The sequence below is a fragment of the Aquarana catesbeiana genome, linkage group LG11, assembly GCF_042186555.1.
Source record: "Aquarana catesbeiana isolate 2022-GZ linkage group LG11, ASM4218655v1, whole genome shotgun sequence".
In the NCBI taxonomy this organism is placed as follows: Eukaryota; Metazoa; Chordata; class Amphibia; order Anura; family Ranidae; genus Aquarana; species Aquarana catesbeiana.
Genome location: NC_133334.1, coordinates 32,975,790 through 32,994,518, shown reverse-complemented (window position 1 = coordinate 32,994,518; position 18,729 = coordinate 32,975,790).

Here is an 18,729-nt window from a genome sequence, read left to right as displayed (position 1 = left end):
CTTCTCTTGATTGTTGACTTTGACACACATACACCTACCTCCTGGAGAGTGTTCTTGATCAGGCCAACTGTTGTGAAGGGTGTTTTCTTCACCAGGGAAAGAATTCTTCAGTCATCCACCACAGTTGTTTTCCGTGGTCTTCCGGGTCTTTTGGTGTTGCTGAGCTCACCGGTGCATCCTTTCTTTTTAAGGATGTTCCAAACAGTTGATTTGGCCACACCTAATGTGCTTGCTATCTCTCTGATGGGTTTGTTTTGTTTTTTGATGGCTTGCTTCACTGATAGTGACAGCTCTTTGGATCTCATATTTAGAGTTGACAGCAACAGATTCCAAATGCAAGTAGCACACTTGAAATGAACTCTGGACCTTTTATCTGCTCCTTGTAAATGGGATAATGAGGGAATAACACACACCTGGCCATGGAACAGCTGAGCAGGCAACTGTCTCATTACTTTTGGTTCCTTAAAAAGTAGGAGGCACATATACAAACTGTTGTAATTCCTACACCATTCACCTGATTTGGATGTAAATATTAAAGCTGAGAGTCTGCAGTTAAAGCACATCTTGTTCGTTATATTTCAAATCCATTGTGGTGGTGTATAGAGCCAAAAAGAGTAGAATTGTGTCGATGTCCCAATATTTATGGACCTGACTGTATATCATATAAGATGCTTTGCACATGCTATACAGTATGCTACATACTAGATTGTAATAAGATGATTAATTGATTAAAAGTGATAGATAGATTTGTTTAGTTAAACAAGTAGGTAAATACACTTACAGACTGGCTGATTGATTGATTGGTCAATCAATCAATCAATCAATCTACATGATTGACCAATTGATCAGTTTAGTAACTGATAAGATGTTTTATAGATAGATAGATAGATAGATAGATAGATAGATAGATAGATAGATATAGGGCTTTTTTTCAGCGGGAACGTGGGGGAACGCAGGCACCTCCAGCACTGAATGTATGTAATAGTATGGGGTGTGGGGTGTGCTGGAGGGTCTATTGATGTTGGCTGCTGGAGGGATCTATTGTCACTGGTGGGGATCTGATTTTGTGTGAGGGTCTATTGTTGCTGATGGGGGATCTATTGTTGCTGGGGGGTCTTATGTTGCTGGAAGGGATCTACTGTTGAGGGAGAGGTCTATTTATACTGGCTGCTGGAGGATCTATTGATGCTGGCTGCTGGGAGATCTGTTGTTGCTGCTGGGGGGTGGGGTCTAATGTTACTTGGGTGGATATTTTGTTACTGGGTGTGATATTTTGTTGTGGGTGGTTCACTGTTGCTGCAGGGAATCTATTGTTGTTGGGGTGGAGTCCATTGTTGCTGGGGGAGTCTATTGTTGTGTAGGGATCTATTGCTGGGATTCTATTGTTGCTGACTGCAGGGGATCTATTTTACTGCTTTTCTTTTTATCATCAACATGTTTCATACAAATGATCTAGCACCACAAAATGATAGTTGGTTCTGTGTTCTCTAAAAGGGGCAGTACTGGTAGGTGGGTAGGGGGCGGAATCAAGGGACGGTGGTCAGAGGTGGGTAGGGGGCAGAGACAAGGGGTGACTCAGACGGGGGGAGCTCCTGCACCTATTGTCCGAGAAAAAAAGCCCTGGATAGATAGATAGTCAAGTTTATATAAACAAATAAGTAAATACACTTATTTGATCAATTGATTGATTGACCAATCTACATGATTTACTAATTGATCACTTTAGCAACTGATAAGAGGTTTCTTAATAGAGATATAGATAGACAGACAGATTAAAATGGATAATGTAGATAGGTATATAATGGGGTATAAGATAGATAGATAGATAGATAGATAGATAGATAGATAGATAGATAGATAGATAGATAGATAGATAGATAGATAGATAGATATGCAGATAGGTGGCCATACATGTGGGTTAGATGTATATGTGTGTGTACTGAGTTGATTATAAATAAAGTAATTTAATGATTGACACTAGGGATGGGCGAACAGTTCGGCCCGAGAATAAGTTCGGACCGAACTTCAGCTGTTCAGACATTTGACGAACAAACGGGCCGTTCGGCCATTTGTTTGCCCCCCCCCCCAAACCGATCACAATGCATTGCAGTGCATTGCAAGCCCTGATTGGTTGAAGCAGTGAAAGCTTAAGCCAGTCAGGGCACAGAGCACTGTCAGAGTCATGATTGAACACTGTCATCATGACTTTATGCAAACATGGCTCATTCCCGCCCCATAGTATAAAAGTATTCTTTCAATGGCATTTTCAGTGTGATTTCGTCGTGGAGAGAGATAAAACAGGGCTCTGTTCAGTGCCTTTTAGTTAGTTAGTGTGCTATACTGTGCTATTTTGCTTCAATTGTCAGTGTAGAATATTAGTTAAGTGTCAGTCTAGGGATAGTGTGAGTGTAGTGAGGAGGACCATCATTCAGCTTTTCATAGTGTGCAGCTAGAGTAGGGACAGCTCAGTTTCAGTGTAGTGTAGTGAGACCGTGTCATTCATACATACATTAGTGTAGAGTAGGGACAGCTTAGATAGTTTCACTGTAGTGTAGTGAGACCGTGTCAGTAATCTTTACATTAGTGTATAGCTAGAGTAGGGACAGTTCAGATAGCGTCAGTGTAGTGACGGTTGAACAACGTCTTATTGATTGCGTTACTGCCAGTTTAACGCCATTTACTTCTGTGTGCGTTACTGCCAGTTTAACGCCATATAGTTTTGTGTGCGTTACTGCCAGTTTAACGCCATATAGTTTTGTGTGCCTTACTGCCAGTTTAACGCCATATACTTCTGTGTGCGTTACTGCCAGTTTAACGCCATTTACTTCTGTGTGCGTTACTGCCAGTTTAATGCCATGTAGTTCTGTGTGCGTTTCTGTCAGTTTAACGCCATATAGTTTTGTGCATTACTGCCAGTTTAACACCATATAGTTTTGTGTGCGTTACTGCCAGTTTAACGCCATATAGTTTTGTGTGCGTTACTGCCAGTTTAACGACATATAGTTTTGTGTGCGTTACTGCCAGTTTAACGCTATATAGTTTTGTGTGTGTTACTGCCAGTTTAACAACATATAGTTTTGTGTGCGTTATTGCCAGTTTAACGCCATATAGTTCTGTGTGCATTACTGCCAGTTTAACGCCATATAGTTTTGTGTGCGTTACTGCCAGTTTAACGCCATATAGTTTTGTGTGCGTTACTGCCAGTTCAATGCCATATAGTTCTGTGTGCGGTACTGCCAGTATAACGCCATATAGTTCTGTGTGCGTTACTGTCAGTTTAACGCCATATCGTTTTGTGCATTACTGCCAGTTTAACGCCATTTACTTTTATGTGCCTTACTGCCAGTTTAACGCCATGTAGTTCTGTGCGTCAATGTACGTTTGGCGCATTATATTGCAGTATATTATAGTCTATCCGTGGGGTGTGTCTGTGTAGTGTGAGTACTCAAATTAAAGTGCACCAAACACCTTTTTACATTGATTTAAGCGCATTCACGTAGATTTCAACTTCTTCTTTACATTTGCTTATAAGCGCCACCCCCTCCCTCCCAATAATGTCTGGGAGGACAACAAGGAGAGGCAGACGTTTCCATGGCACTGTAAGGGGGCCAGCAACAAATGTGTGCATAGGCAAAGGTGGACATGGTGGTCAGTCCTCAGGCAGGGCATCATTTCCTCTGTTTAGTGAGTTTGCCCATACTATCGGGCCACAGCATGCAGAGGAGGTGGTGGACTGGCTTACTAAACCTCCCTCATCCTCCTCATCCTCTGTCACGCAAGCAGAGACAAGTGTGCAGTCCCCTGCAGATGCCAGAGTGGATAAACCTGCCTCATTGTCCACATCTATTCCTGCCATAGCCCCAACATCAGCCATTGAGGAGTCAGCTGAGTTATTTGACCACAGCATCAGCCACTTGCTCCTTGATGATGCCCAGCCATTACTGGATTCAGATGTGGGTTCTGAGGTTGAGGATGACAGGAACATGAGCCTAGAGAGAGGGAGGAACACTGGTAGACAAATTGGCATTCATGTTCCCCAAGCCGCAGCGTATTGCTAAGTTGTCTCCAGTGGTAATGATGAAGATGGAAGAGATGGAGATGATGATGATGATGATGATAATGTGGTCATTGATGCGACTTCTGTGCCAGATAGAGCAGAGGAGAAAACTGAAGGTGAGGCAGCACAACTCCAAGGGAACAAGATCAGAGATTTTTTGGATACATTCTAGTGTCACTTTGACTTTGTATAGAAGTAATAGGTGCGTAAAAATTGGTCTTTGGGTGTCGGTGGCGCCTTCCCACCGTAACCCTATAGAGGTAATCAAGAAAGAGGAGAGAGCAGTCACCCGATTCTATCACATTCTTCAGCTGTTATCTCCCGGCCCACTCGCCAAAGCTCAGCTGTCTGGGCCTCTTTCAGCTCATCTACAGTAGATCGCACTGTTGCTATCTGCAAACTGTGTCCCAGGCACATAAAATGTGGCAAAAACACCAACCATATGCATATCATTGCAATTTTTGTTTTGCCTTCATCAAGAGTACCTCTATAGGGTTACGGTGCGAAGGCGCCCCGGACACCCAAAGAGTAATTTTTCTGCACCTGTTTGACAGGTGCATATCATTGCAATTTTTTACAGCAAGGCCAATTCTTGCTTGCTCCAATATTACCTCTATAGGGTTACGGTGGGAAGGCACCACCGACACCCAAAGACCAATTTTTACGCACCTATTACTTCTATACAAAGTCAAAGTGACACCAGAATGTATCCAAAAAATCTCTAATCTTGTTCCCAGTGCACTACATTGTGGCCTCATCATACACACTGGCTCCCCAGCGGTTGCTGAGCAAAATAAAGGCAGCTTGCAGGGAAAATGTCATTTTTTTCGGGCTTTATAAATGCAATTATTGCTGCAGGAGATTCTAGACATGGTACAGATCTGCCACTTTACAGGTAGACTAAGGGGACCCCCCAGGCACTATATTTGGGAGGAATTTTTCATTTTTAGGCTTTCACTTTCAAAAACAAAAATCATTGCTTATTTAAAAATGAAGTTTTTCACAAACTTTTTTTTTATTGATCCATGTCCCCCAGGGCAGGACCCAGACCTCTATAACCATTGTATGCCCAATTACTTCCACATAAACCTTCAAAATGGGCACTTTTGATTTTTGACATTCGGCTCCCATTGACTTTAATGGGGTTCGTTATTCGGGTCTGAACTTTCGCGGTGTTCGGAAATTCTGGTGCAAACCAAACAGGGGTCCGTTCAGCTCATCCCTAATTGATACTATACAGATCCATAAATAAATAGATAGCAAACAGGAATATAGATAGGAAGATAGATAGGTAGAATGATTTCCCTGGTTGATCGATCCATTCGTTAACTGATTGATAAGAGACATAATTGAGATATTTCTATGCGTTGGATAGAGAGATATTGTTCCTCTCCTCCAGATCCAAGGAAAGGATTACATTTTCATGTGGTGAAACAAAAACATATCTCGTAGCAATTTGCTAAGCTTTAGAAAGTACGGGACAAATAGTCTATGATAGATACATAATATTAATAATAAAGCAGCAGGTAGTAAAATCTTGATTCAGATTTTTTTCCCAGGGCAGTGAGGAGACAATGGGAAGTGCATTATATAGAACTCTGGTATTGTGTACCTGAAGAGTCTGTCTATAGACAAGAGAAGTTTATGTGTGTAACACGAGCTCCCCCTACTGGCTGGTTGTGTCCATTGCAGTGTGCACCCATTATCTTCAGACTGACAATAAATAAGGGAGTAATTGAGTTAATTATAAAACAAAAATTACCGTAGTGTTTACATCACAACATCATATGTTTAGGTAAATTGCTGACTATTTACCAGTTGAAGAAAAATCAGAAATAATGGCACAGCCATTGCTGACGTTTGCTTCTAAAAATGCTAGGGGTCTGTTTTGCTACAGCACTTCATATTGGGGGTCTCCAAACTTTCTAAACAAAGGGTCAGCTCACTGTCCTTCAGACCTAAAGTGATTGTAAGGCTTCGTTTTTTTGTTTTTTGTTTTTTGTTTTTTTTTAAATAACAAACATGTCATACTTACCTCCACTGCGCATTTCGTTTTCCACAGAGTGGCCCCGAACCTCGTCTTCTGGGGTCCCCCGGTGGCGCTATCAGCTCCTCCCCGCATCGTATAACCCCCTAGGAGAAGCGTTCTCCCGGGGGGGGGGTTACCTTGCGGGCACGCTCCCGAGTCCAGCATTTGCGTCCATAGACGCAGAATGTAGGACTCGGCCCCGCCCCCCACATCATTGGATTTGATTGACAGCAGCGGGAGCCAATGGCTGCGCTGCTATCAATCTATCCAATCAAGAGCCGAGAACCCCGGGCAGAGAAGTACAGCGCATCTTCGCCGAGGGATCGAAGGGGGTCAGGTTAGTAAAACGGAGGGGGCTGGGGGGCCGGTCACTGTCAGAAAAAACATGAACTTTTACAACCCCTTTAAGACGGTGGCCAGTAAACAATGCCCAAGGCATGGAGGTAAGTGGATGTAAAGAAAAAAGCACCTGCGGCCAGTAGGAGTAATAGTGCCCCGTCATTGGTATTGAAGGGGGAATAGTGCCCCATCATTGGTATTGGAGGGGGAATAGTGCCCCATCATTGGTATCAGTGGGAGGAATAGTGCGCCATCACTGGTATTGGTGGGAGGAATAGTTCCCCATCATTGGTATTGGTGGGAAGAATAGTGCCTCATAACTGGTATTAGTTGGAGGAATAGTGCTCCATCATTCGTATCAGTGAGAGAAATAGTACCCCAGCATTGGTATTAGTGGGAGGAATAGTGCCCCTTCATTACTAGTGGGAGGAATAGTGCCCCATTATTATTAGTAGGAGGAATAGTGCCCCATCATTGGTATTGGTGGGGGAATGGTGCCCCATCATTGGTATTAGTGGGAGGGATAGTGCTCCATCATTGGTATTAGATGGGTGAGGAATAGTGCCCCATCATTGGTACTAGTGGGAGGAATAGTGCCCCATCATTGGTATTAGTTGGGGGAATAGTGCCCCATCACTGTTATAATTAGCTGAAGCCCGCTGTTGGCTGATGTCACAGAGCAGATCCAGGCTCGGGCAAGATTGTGACAATATGGTCAGGATTCGCCCACATGCCTGGACTGGTACCTCTCAGAGCTTGAGCCGGCCTCTCCTGCCCCCTCCATAGCCCATCGCCCCAGTGAGTACGGGGAGGAGGGGGCAGAATAGAGAGCCAGTGACTCACCAGCTCTCTGCTCAGGGAGCACTGAGAACGAGCGATCTGCAGTGATTGATCGCTCGGTTCTCAGCTTTAGAACCGTCAGGGGACAGATGCATTGGACCAATGCTACATCTACCTAGGTAAGTATGATTTAAAAAAAAAAAATTCCCATGCTGCTCTTTTAACGCAACAAATATCATTGAGTATCGTGCGTCACTGGCTGTTCAGAAAGAGCAATGAGGAATGTTTTTTTCTACCTGTAAGTAGTGAGTATTAATGAAAGAACAATGTACTGTACATTCCCAGAGTGATACAACAATGCAGCTAAACTGGGCGATCAATTAGAAGAATAAAAATAAAGAACACTTCATGGGAGGGCACCATGCACAAGATCAACGTATTTATTTATGTCTGAACAGCCCATTCCATGTCTGCCTATTATACTGTATGTCCTGTTATATACCAATGTACATTATCTATATATCTATGTTTGTTTTTCAGATTTATCTATCAAATGCCAAGTATTAATCAACGTATTAAAACATTGGTCAATAAAATCTATCCATCTACATTTATCTATTTATCTGCTCAATCTTTCTTATGTGTCCAAATCGTATCAATCATTCAATCAATGTAATATTAAATCAATCAATCAATGAAATCAATATATCTATCTCTCATATAAATATCTAAATTATGTCGCTTATCAATCAGTCAATTAATGGATAGATCAACAAGGGAAATCATTCTACCTATCTATCTTTTGATTCTATATTCCTGTTCGCTATCTATTTATTTATGGATCTGTAGATCTTTATAGCAGTCCTCAAAAATTCCACTCGCCTGCTCGTATTTTGCGAGTGGATTTTGGGGGCCGGCGAGTGCGGGCTGCCTGGGAGCGGGGGGGGAGCACTGCCGGCAGCCTGGCAATCGGAGGGGAAGATAGAGGAGAGCCGCCGCCGCCTGGTTGATCAGAGCGCCGGGATAATAACAGCTTTCATTTCAATAGCTTGTGTTTGCCGTCATATACAGCCCCTCCTCATTGTCCGGGCACTTTGATAGACAGATCACCCGTCCAATGCTGCACTGGTGACACAGGCTGCATTGGGGACACAGGCTGCACTGGTGACACAGGCTGCACTGGGGACACAGGCTGCACTGGTTACACAGGATGCATTGGGGACACAGGCTGCACTGGGTAAACAGGCTGCACTGGGGACACAGGCTGCACTGGTGACACAGGCTGCATTGGTGACACAGGCTGCATTGGTGACACAGGCTGCACTGGTGACACAGGATGCACTGGGGACACAGGATGCACTGGGGACACCGGCTGCACTGGTGACACAGGCTGCACTGGGTAAACAGGCTGCACTGGGGACACAGGATGCACTGGGGACACAGGCTGCACTGGTGACACAGGCTGCACTGGTGACACAGGCTGCATTGGTGACACAGGCTGCACTGGGGACACAGGCTGCACTGGGGACACAGGCTGCATTGGTGACACAGGCTGCATTGGGGACACAGGCTGCACTGGGGACACAGGCTGCACTGGTGACACAGGATGCACTGGTTACACAGGATGCATTGGGGACACAGGCTGCACTGGGTAAACAGGCTGCACTGGGGACACAGGATGCACTGGGGACACAGGATGCACTGGGGACACAGGCTGCATTGGTGACACAGGCTGCATTGGGGACACAGGCTGCACTGGTGACACAGGCTGCACTGGGGACACAGGATGCACTGGGGACACAGGATGCACTGGGGACACAGGCTGCATTGGTGACACAGGCTGCATTGGGGACACAGGCTGCACTGGGGACACAGGCTGCACTGGTGACACAGGATGCACTGGTTACACAGGATGCATTGGGGACACAGGCTGCACTGGGTAAACAGGCTGCACTGGGGACACAGGCTGCACTGGTGACACAGGCTGCACTGGGGACACAGGATGCACTGGGGACACAGGATGCACTGGGGACACAGGCTGCATTGGTGACACAGGCTGCACTGGGGACACAGGCTGTACTGGTGACATAGGCTGCACTGGTGGACATGAATAAAGTTGTTGTTAATATTTATTTTTATAACTTAAAGCGGAGCTCCGCCTAATTTTTTTTTTTTTAAGTCAGCAGCTACAAATATATCTCCTGCGTTCCTGTTAAAGACTTGCTTGGCTGACATTCCTTCTGGCTCCAGATCTGGCTTGCTGTTCCACTACGCTGTTCCCTGGCTTCCTGACTTTCTGGCTTGTCTGACTATCCGTTCTGGTTACCGAACTTTGGCTATGTTTTGACTATGTTTGTTCTATTTACTTTTACTATTAAACAAGTGTGATTTAACTGTTCTTCTGTCTTCGTCTAAATCATGGTTTCTGACAAATACGCACACATATTATCTATCTATCTATCTATCTATCTATCTATCTATTCCTTTGTATCCATTCAAATCTTTGTAATCATTCAATCAACGTAATATTAAAGGGGTTGTAAACCCTCAGAGTTTTTCACCGTAATGCATTGTATGCATTACGGTGAAAAACCTCCTGTGATGCAGCAGCCCCCCAGGGCCCCCCATTTATTTACCTGAACCCGGTCTTTCCAGCGACAGGGACGAGCACTCCAGCTCCAGCCTCTGTCTCGGGTCCTCATTGGATAGACCTGCTTAGAGCCCCCAGCAAACGATACTCAAGAATTCTGCAATGAGCTAGCTAATTTTTTCATTGACAAAATCGACAGTATTCGGGAATCAATTCAACAGAAAAAAGCAACCAACCTTACCCAACCAAAGCAAAAAGAAGACATTGACGCGAACAGCACACAACCACCAGACTTCTTCTTGACCCCTATCACCACTGACACGACCAAAAACATTATGAGAAGCCTTCGAGACAGCACATCACCAAACGACATCATTCCCACGAAACTCCTGAAAAAATGCGCCGACATCTTGGCTCCAATTATAACACACCTCATAAATCAGTCATTCAAAGAAGGGATTGTGCCAAGCACCCTCAAGCAAGGCATCGTCAAACCCCTGCTAAAGAAGCCCAATCTCGACCCTAAAGACCCTAACCACTGCAGACCGATAACAAGCCTCAACACTGTCTCCAAGATTATGGAGAAATTGGTAGTACAACATATATTAAATAAATGTAGCGCTAAAAAAACATGTATAAGTGATCTCTGTGCATATACACATAATGTCCCAAAAGTGCCATGTTGCTAAAACACAGAAGTCCACAATCAATGTAAGTGATCCGTGTGGCAATACATTCGGCTTCTCAACGGTGTACTCAGAAGTCTTCAAAGTAAGTGAAAAGATGGAATACGCTTACCGGATGGGTTGGATTCTACTGCCGTAAGCATAGAATTGGTAAAGCTTTGTGCCACCAAGGGCAGAAATGTGGAGTGATGGAGGCAAGGGTAGAGCCTCTATCCAGTATGGATGTCCCTCACGGTCCACTGGAACTGGGTCAAAGATGGTGTCCACAGGTAAGTAGTTCCTTGATGCACCAGAACATGTGGAGAAAAGAGGGATACTTCCATATAGTGTGACTCCGTATATTTTATTACTAAAAAATCGCAGTACAGGAAACTAAAAACATAGAACGTGATCACGAATAAAAGCAGTGTATGGGGTAAGTAAAAAACACCCTACGGGTTTCGATCAAAACGATCTTTAACAGCTACAATGCCACCTTGACACGCATCAACTTCTGGACACTCTACAATCAGGTTTCTGCCCAGGCCATGGTACGGAAACTGCACTTCTAAAAATATGGGACGATGCACTCGAAGCAGCAGATGACGGAGAGTCTTGTCTCCTGGTACTGTTAGACCTCAGTGCAGCATTTGACACAGTGGACCACAATACTCTACTTGCCCGGCTCACAGAAGTTGCAGGAGCTACAGATTCTAGTCTAAAATGGTTCGCATCCTTCTTAGAGAATCGCTCACAGACAGTGAAAATAGGAGCATTTACCTCGGAAACCTGAGCAATCTCCTGTGGAGTCCCTCAGGGCTCCCCCTTGTCGCCAGTGCTATTCAACATTTACATGCACCCTCTCCTCAAGATCATCAAAAAATCAGACCTCTGCTTCCACTCATATGCAGACGATACCCAAATCTACTTTTGGATCACCGGACGAAAAGAACACCATTAGCAACTAGAGAAATGCCTCACTTCAATAGATGACTGGATGACCATTAGTTCCCTCAAATTCAACGGGTCGAAAACAGAACTTCTCTACCTACACGCAAACCAAAATCCCCAAACCAAGACCCCATGGACACCCCCCGCCATCTTTGGACAGACCATTTCTCCGAGCACCAAGGCCAAAAGTCTTGGAGTAATCTTTGACTCAGAAATGACAATGGATCCACAAATAGGATCAGTAGTTAGTGGATCGCACCATCTCCTCCGCATGTTACGCAGACTCATCCCCTTCATCCCAGAAGGTGACAAAGCAGCAGTAGTGGGGACAATCATCAACTCCCGTCTTGACTACGCAAACTCACTCCACATAGGACTACCCAACTATCAGCTTACGCGCCTACAGGCCATTCAGAACGCGGCGGCAAGACTAATAACAGGAAAAAAACCCTGGGAGTCCATCTCGCCATCCCTGAGGAGCCTACATTGGCTAACAGTAAAGAATCGGATCACTTTCAAGACCCTCTGCCTCACCCACAAATGCATACAAGGAAACGCCCCTCAATACCTCAGAGAGAAAATAAAACATTACACACCGAATCGCAATCTGCGATCGTCTAGCCAAAACCTCCTCCTCGTTCCCAAATACCGCTACGAAGCAAGGGGAGAACGAAGATTTGCAGTCCAGGGACCCCGGCTATGGAACTCTCTTCCGACTCACATCCGCATGGAAGAAAACCATCTGGCATTCAGGAAAAAACTCAAGACTCACCTCTTCTAATTAAGCTGACAACACAACGCATCGGCACCTTGAGGTGATTCAGTTCGCATTTGTAGCGCTTTACAAATCATTCATTCGATTCATTCATTCGTTCATTCATTCATAGATTGATAGCAGTGGGAGCCATTGGCTCCTGCTGCTGTCAATCAAATTAAAAGACGGGGGAGCTGGGGGAGGGGGTTGTGTCCTGCTGTCTGTGTCAATGGACGCAGCAGTAGGACAAGACAGGCCCGCACGAGTGCCCCCAGGGAAAGCGCTTCTCCGTCGGGGCACTCGGGAGGAGGAGGAGCCAGGAGCACCACGCAGGGACACCAGAAGAGGAGGATCGGGGCCACTCTGTGCAAAACCCTTGCACAGAAGAGGTAAGTATGACATGTTTGTTATTTAAGAAAAAAAACGAGATTTTACAATCACTTTAAATCAACCAATCAATTAAAGAGGTTGTAAACCTCAAAAAAAAAAAAAAAACCTGCAAGACTAAGGCATAATGAACTAGTATGCATAGCATACTAGCTCATTATGAAATACTTACCTTCGATCGATGCTTTGGATCGGCGTCGGCCCTCCGAATATAGCGCAAACATCTTTCACCGGAGATACTTCCGGGTTCGCAGCTTCGGCGCTGTGACTCCAGCGCGGGAGCCGCCAGTCAAAGCACAGCTACTGAAGAAACAGCACCAGAGGCCCATTTCTTCAGTGCGCATGCGCCGATGACGTCAGCAGCAGCACATATACTGAATATCTCCTGAACTGTGCAAGTTTAGGAGATATTCAAGGTACCTACAGGTAAGCCTTGTTATAGACTTACCTGTAGGTAAAAGTGGTGAAACAGAGTTTACAGCTACTTTACATCAATCTATTCCTTTGTATCCATCCAAATCGTATTAATCATTCAATTAAATTAATAAAATGAATCAACCGGTGAAATCTATCCATCTATAATTATCTATTTATCTCTCTTCTAAATCTTTTTTAGGTATCTAAATTGTATCAACCATTTAATCAACGTAATATTAAATGAACCAATTAGGCTAGGTTTCCACTATTTCAACCCCAAAGTCGCGCGATTTTGCCGCGATTTTTGCGGCGATTTTGATGCGACTTGAAGCAATGCCTGTGTATTCTTGAGGTCTATGGACCTAAAGTCGCATCAAAGTGGGACCAAAGTAGTGCAGGGACTACTTTGAAGTCGCTGCGACTTGAAGTAGCACAGATATGAACGGTACTCATTGGAAATCAGGGGGTACGACTTGTCATGAGACTTTGCAGCCCCAAGTCGCAGGACAAGTCGCACTAGTGGAAAACAACCCTTAGCCCTGTTTCACATTGATGCCACTTTGAAATCGTGCCCACTTCACTTGAAGTAGCGCGATTTCAAGGTAGAAAGGTCAGCGCGATTTCAGGTGCTACTTGGTAGACATCTGTGTGGCTTCATGCGCAGATATCTATTGAAGTCGCACCTGAAATCGGCAAAAGTAGTGCAGGAACTACTTCTGAAAATCGGTGCGGCGCCGCTGGAACAGTGTCATTGCCTCCAATAGGCTGCGACTCGTCATGCGATTTGAAATTGAAATCTATCTATCTATCATATATGAGACCCATGTAGTTTACAAAATGATTGTTAACCCCTTCCCGCCGACCGAACGCATATATGCGTCCTCGGCTTTCCGGGGTTATACCGGGATGATGCCCGCAGCTGCAGGCATCATCCCGGTACCGTTGTTTTCAGCGGGCGATCGGCTACCCGAATATAACAACCGATGCGGCTAAAAGCCGCTCGGTTGTTATACCGGAGGAGCGGGAGGGGACATCCCCCCCCTCCCGCCGCCTCCCGCCGCTGTTACCGGGCCTCCCGTGCGATCGGGAGGCCCGGTGTCCGGTCCGCTGCCTTCGGCGGCTGGGGGCGGACTGGAACGAAGCTGCGAGCGGCTTCGTTCCAGCCTTCTTCTTGTAAATGTGGAAGCGACGTCATGACGTCACTTCCCGTTTACTCGGCTGCCAATGGCGCCGAATTTAAAAAAGTACACAGTATTCAGAATCGCCGTTTTCGGCGATCTGAATACTTTGAAGTGTAAAGGAGGGATGGGGGGTCTTTTAGACCCCCCATCCCTCCATAAAGAGTACCTGTCACCACATATTACTGTCACAAGGGATGTTTACATTGCTTGTGACAGCAATAAAAGTAAAAAAAAAAAAAAAAAAAATTTAAACACAATTTATAAAGTACAAAAATAAATAAATTAAATAAAAAAAAAAAAAAAAAAATTTTTTAAAGTGCCCCTGTCCCCGCGAGCTCACGCAGCGAAGAAAACGCATACAGAAGTCGCGCCCGCATATGTAAACGGTGTTCAAACCACACATGTGAGGTATCGCCGCGATCGTCAGAGCGAGAGCAATAATTCTAGCCCTAGACCTCCTCTGTAGCTCAAACCTGGTAACCGTAAAATTTTTTTAAAGCGTCGCCTATGGAAATTCAAAGGTACCGTAGTTCGTCGCCATTCCACGAGTGCGTGCAATTATAAAGGGTGACATGTTTGGTATCTATTTACTCGGCGTAACATCATCTTTCACATTATACAAAAAAATTGGGGTAACTTTACTGTTTGGATTTTTTAAAATTCATGAAAGTGTCACTTTTCCAAAAATTTGCGTTTAAAACACCGCTGCACAAATACCGTGTGATAAAAAATATTGCAACAATCGTCATTTTATTCTCTAGATTCTTTGCTAAAAAATATATATAATGTTTGGGGGTTCTAAGTAATTTTCTAGCAAAAAATATGGATTTTAACTTGTAAACACCAAATTTCAAAAATAGGCTTAGTCATGAAAGGGTTAAATTACCAAATTCTATCTATCTATCTATCTATCTATCTATCTATCTATCTATCTATCTATCTATCTATCTATCTATCTATCCATATCTATCTATCTATCTATCTATCTATCTATCTATCTATCTATCTATCTATCTATCTATCTATCTATCACCAATTATTAATCAATTTAATTCAATCAACCAGATCTATCTATCTATCTCTCCAAAACCGAATCAATTATTAATCAATTCTGTCTGTCTGTCTGTCTGTCTATCTATCTATCTATCTATCTATTTATCTATCTATCTATCTATTTTAATAAAACGAGTTGGCCTGTAGGAGGCAATCATTCCGAGCTGCTCCTTTTATCTGTGACACAGTAATTACTTTCGAATTTTTGCACTTGCAGTAATCATTCAGTGTGTTGGGACTCCCGCAGTTCAGTCCATAAATACACACACAGTGTAGACAAGTGTAACAAATAGACCGGTGACTCCATTTTTTAAATTATCAGAGCATGTACAAAAACACATGCACCCCTGTCCTGCGGTGTTCCCATTAGTGTCCTCCTTAGTATAATGGATGCCCTGTTAGCGCTGCACCTTTCCTGCGTAGCAGTACGTCCCGTGTATCTGATCAGCATCCCATGGTGTCCTCGTACAGCTTGCCATTAGGACAAGTAACATTTGTATGGAGCTGCGGGAGGGGATGCCATGCTTCCTGGATCTGGTGCAGTTTGCTTGATTCAGTCATTTAGAGTCATCAATTATATCTGCTTCTTCTCACAGAAGTATTTAAAATTTAAAGGAGCATTCCACGTGTCCTGTTTTCAATGTGCTGGAACTCCAGCATTTTATTATATATACTGTATAGGAACTGTTTTGGCAGAGCTCCCGACTGTCCCTGATTTGGAGGGACTGTCCCTGATTTGGAGCAATGTCCCTCTGTCCCTCTTTCCTCCTTATTCGTCCCTCATTTTGGTCTGATCTATATAGTTGTATATAAAATGCACATTTTATCTATCAAAAAGTGTTTTCCAGCACTAAACCTTTCATCCAAATTCTAAATTGCTGCATTTTTAAATTCCAAAAGCCAATATAAAGGAATAGTAGTGGTTAAAAAAAGCACTTGTGGGTTTAACCAATCTTGTTTTTTGTACAATTCTCCTTTAAGGGGGCGTGGCAGGGGGTGTGTCCTATGCCTGCATAATTTTGCTGATAGCTGTCCCTCATTCCCATCTCAAAAAGTTGAGAGGTATGGTTTGGGGCTCCATTCACACTGGTGCATAGCTCCCAACTGTCCCTGATTTGCAACAATGTCCCTCTGTCCCTCTTTCCTCCTCATCTGTCCCTCATTTTGGTCTGATGCATATATCTGTATATAAAATGCACTATTTATCTATCAAAAAGCATACCTCCCAACTATCCCTGATTTGGAGGGACTGTCCCTGATTTGGAGCAATGTCCCTCTGTCCCTCTTTCCTCCTCATTTGTCCCTCATTTTGGTCTGATCTATATAGATGTATATAAAATGAACTTTTTATCTTTCAAAAAGTGTTTCCCAGTGCTAAACCATTCATCCAAATTCCAATTTGCTGCATTTGTACATTTTAAAAGCCAATATAAAGGAATATTAGTGGTAAAAAAAAGTACTTGTGGATTTAATTAACCCTTTTTTGGGTTAATTCTCCTTTAAGTGGGTGTGGCAAGGGGCGTGTCCTATGCCTACATACATTTGCTAGTAGGTGTCCCTCATTCCCATCTCAAAATGTTGGGAGGTATGAAAAAGTGTTTTCCCAATGCTAAACCTTTCTTCCAGTTTCTAAATTGTTGCATTTGTACATTTCAAAAGCCAATATAAAGGAATAGAAGTGTTAAAAGAAAGCACTTGTACGTTTAACTAATAATTATTTTGTATAATTTAAGGGGGCGTGGCAGGGGGTGTGTCCTATGTCTACATACTTTTGCTAATAGGTGTCCCTCATTCCCATCTCAAAAAGTTGGGAGGTATGCATAGTCATATGACTTTGGACACTAAAGTCGCATTGACAAGTCGCACCCCATGTTTTTCAATGACAACTGGCCAAATATGTGCTACTTACAGTCACAGTGACTTTAAAGTGGTTGTAAACCTGTTTAAAAAAATTCCTAAAAAAAAAAAAAAAAAAAAAAACCTGCAAGACAAAGGCATAATGAGCTAGTATGCATAGCATACTAGCTCATTATGAATTACTTACCTGAGATCGAAGCCCCCGCAGCCCTCCTCGTTCACCGATCCGTCGGCCGACATCGGGTTACTTCCGGGTATCGCGGCTCCCGGCCAATCACAGCATGAGCGCAGGAGCCGCTGGTATGATGGCACAGTACAACTGAAGCAACGGCACGTACATGCCGTTGATTCAGTTTGCTTAAGTGCGCATGCGCTGATGATGTCGGCACATGCACATACAGGGATATCTCCTAAACTGTGCAGGTTTAGGAGATATCCAGTGTAGCTACAGGTAAGTCTAATTATAGGCTTGCCTGTAGTATAAAGTGGTTGTAAAGGGTTTACAACCACTTTATAAAAGGTTCCTGCACTACTTTGGTCTGACTTTCATGCGGCTTGAGTGCCATAGACTGCAATGTAAACCCTCAAAAGTCGCACAAAAGTTGCACCTACATGTTATACATGTGACAGTTGTGCAACAGTTGTCTATTATCATTGGTCAAAGCCAAAGTCGCATCCGTCTTGCACCCATCCAAAGTTGCATCAAAGTCGCACTCCAAAGACGTGACAAGTGTAAATGGAGCCTTAGCTGCCAAAAAGGTTTGTAAAGGAGCCCCCCCCCCCAGGCTCTTGTCATCCACTGACCCTTCTGTGCTATATGGATGAGCTGCATCCATCCTTTGCGGCTATTTTCGGGTTTGTCCTCGGCCACCTTTTCTGTTCAGTTTAAGAAAGTTACAAACATTGATATACACAATAGGGGTGTGAGAGTTCACAGAGCTACAATTAGCAGATCTATGTGTTCCAACTGATAATTACAGAAGCAGGAGGATTACGTCTCAGCTGGAATCTAGGCCATGCTGGACTCACATTACCTGCCTCAGTGGCAACACAAGCAAATGGCCATGATTAGGATAAAAAAGTAAAATTAGAACCTGATTCATAGCGATCCAATGCTGGGGAGGAGGAGAGAGCAGGGAGGAGGTGTGGACTGTGCTCTCTCCTCCTCCTGTCCTGGAATTCATGCCACCTGGATGCAGACCACGCCCACAAATCCTCCCCGCTGGGTACATACCAGCTATGCAGTGAGTACAGGCTCCTCTGGGTGGGGGCACTGGGACTTTTGCTTTGGAGGCTCTCTGTGCTTTACTTACATTGAACCTCTGCACTTATGTGTGTTACATACTCCTGACCCCTCCACTCTGTGCATTACTTACTTCTGTCCCCAGCACACTGGAGCTGATTTACTAAAACTGGAGAGCGCAAAATCTAGTGCAACAATGCATGGTAGCCAATCAGCTTCTAACTTCAGTTTGTTCAATTAAACTTAGAAAAAAACCTTGAAGCTGATTGGTTTCTATGCAGAGCTGCACCAGATTTTGCACTCTCCAGTTTTAGTAAATCAACACTATTGCGTGTTATACACTCCTAATTTTATCTATCTATCTATCTATCTATCTATCTATCTATCTATCTATCTATCTATCTATCTATCTATCTATCTATCTAT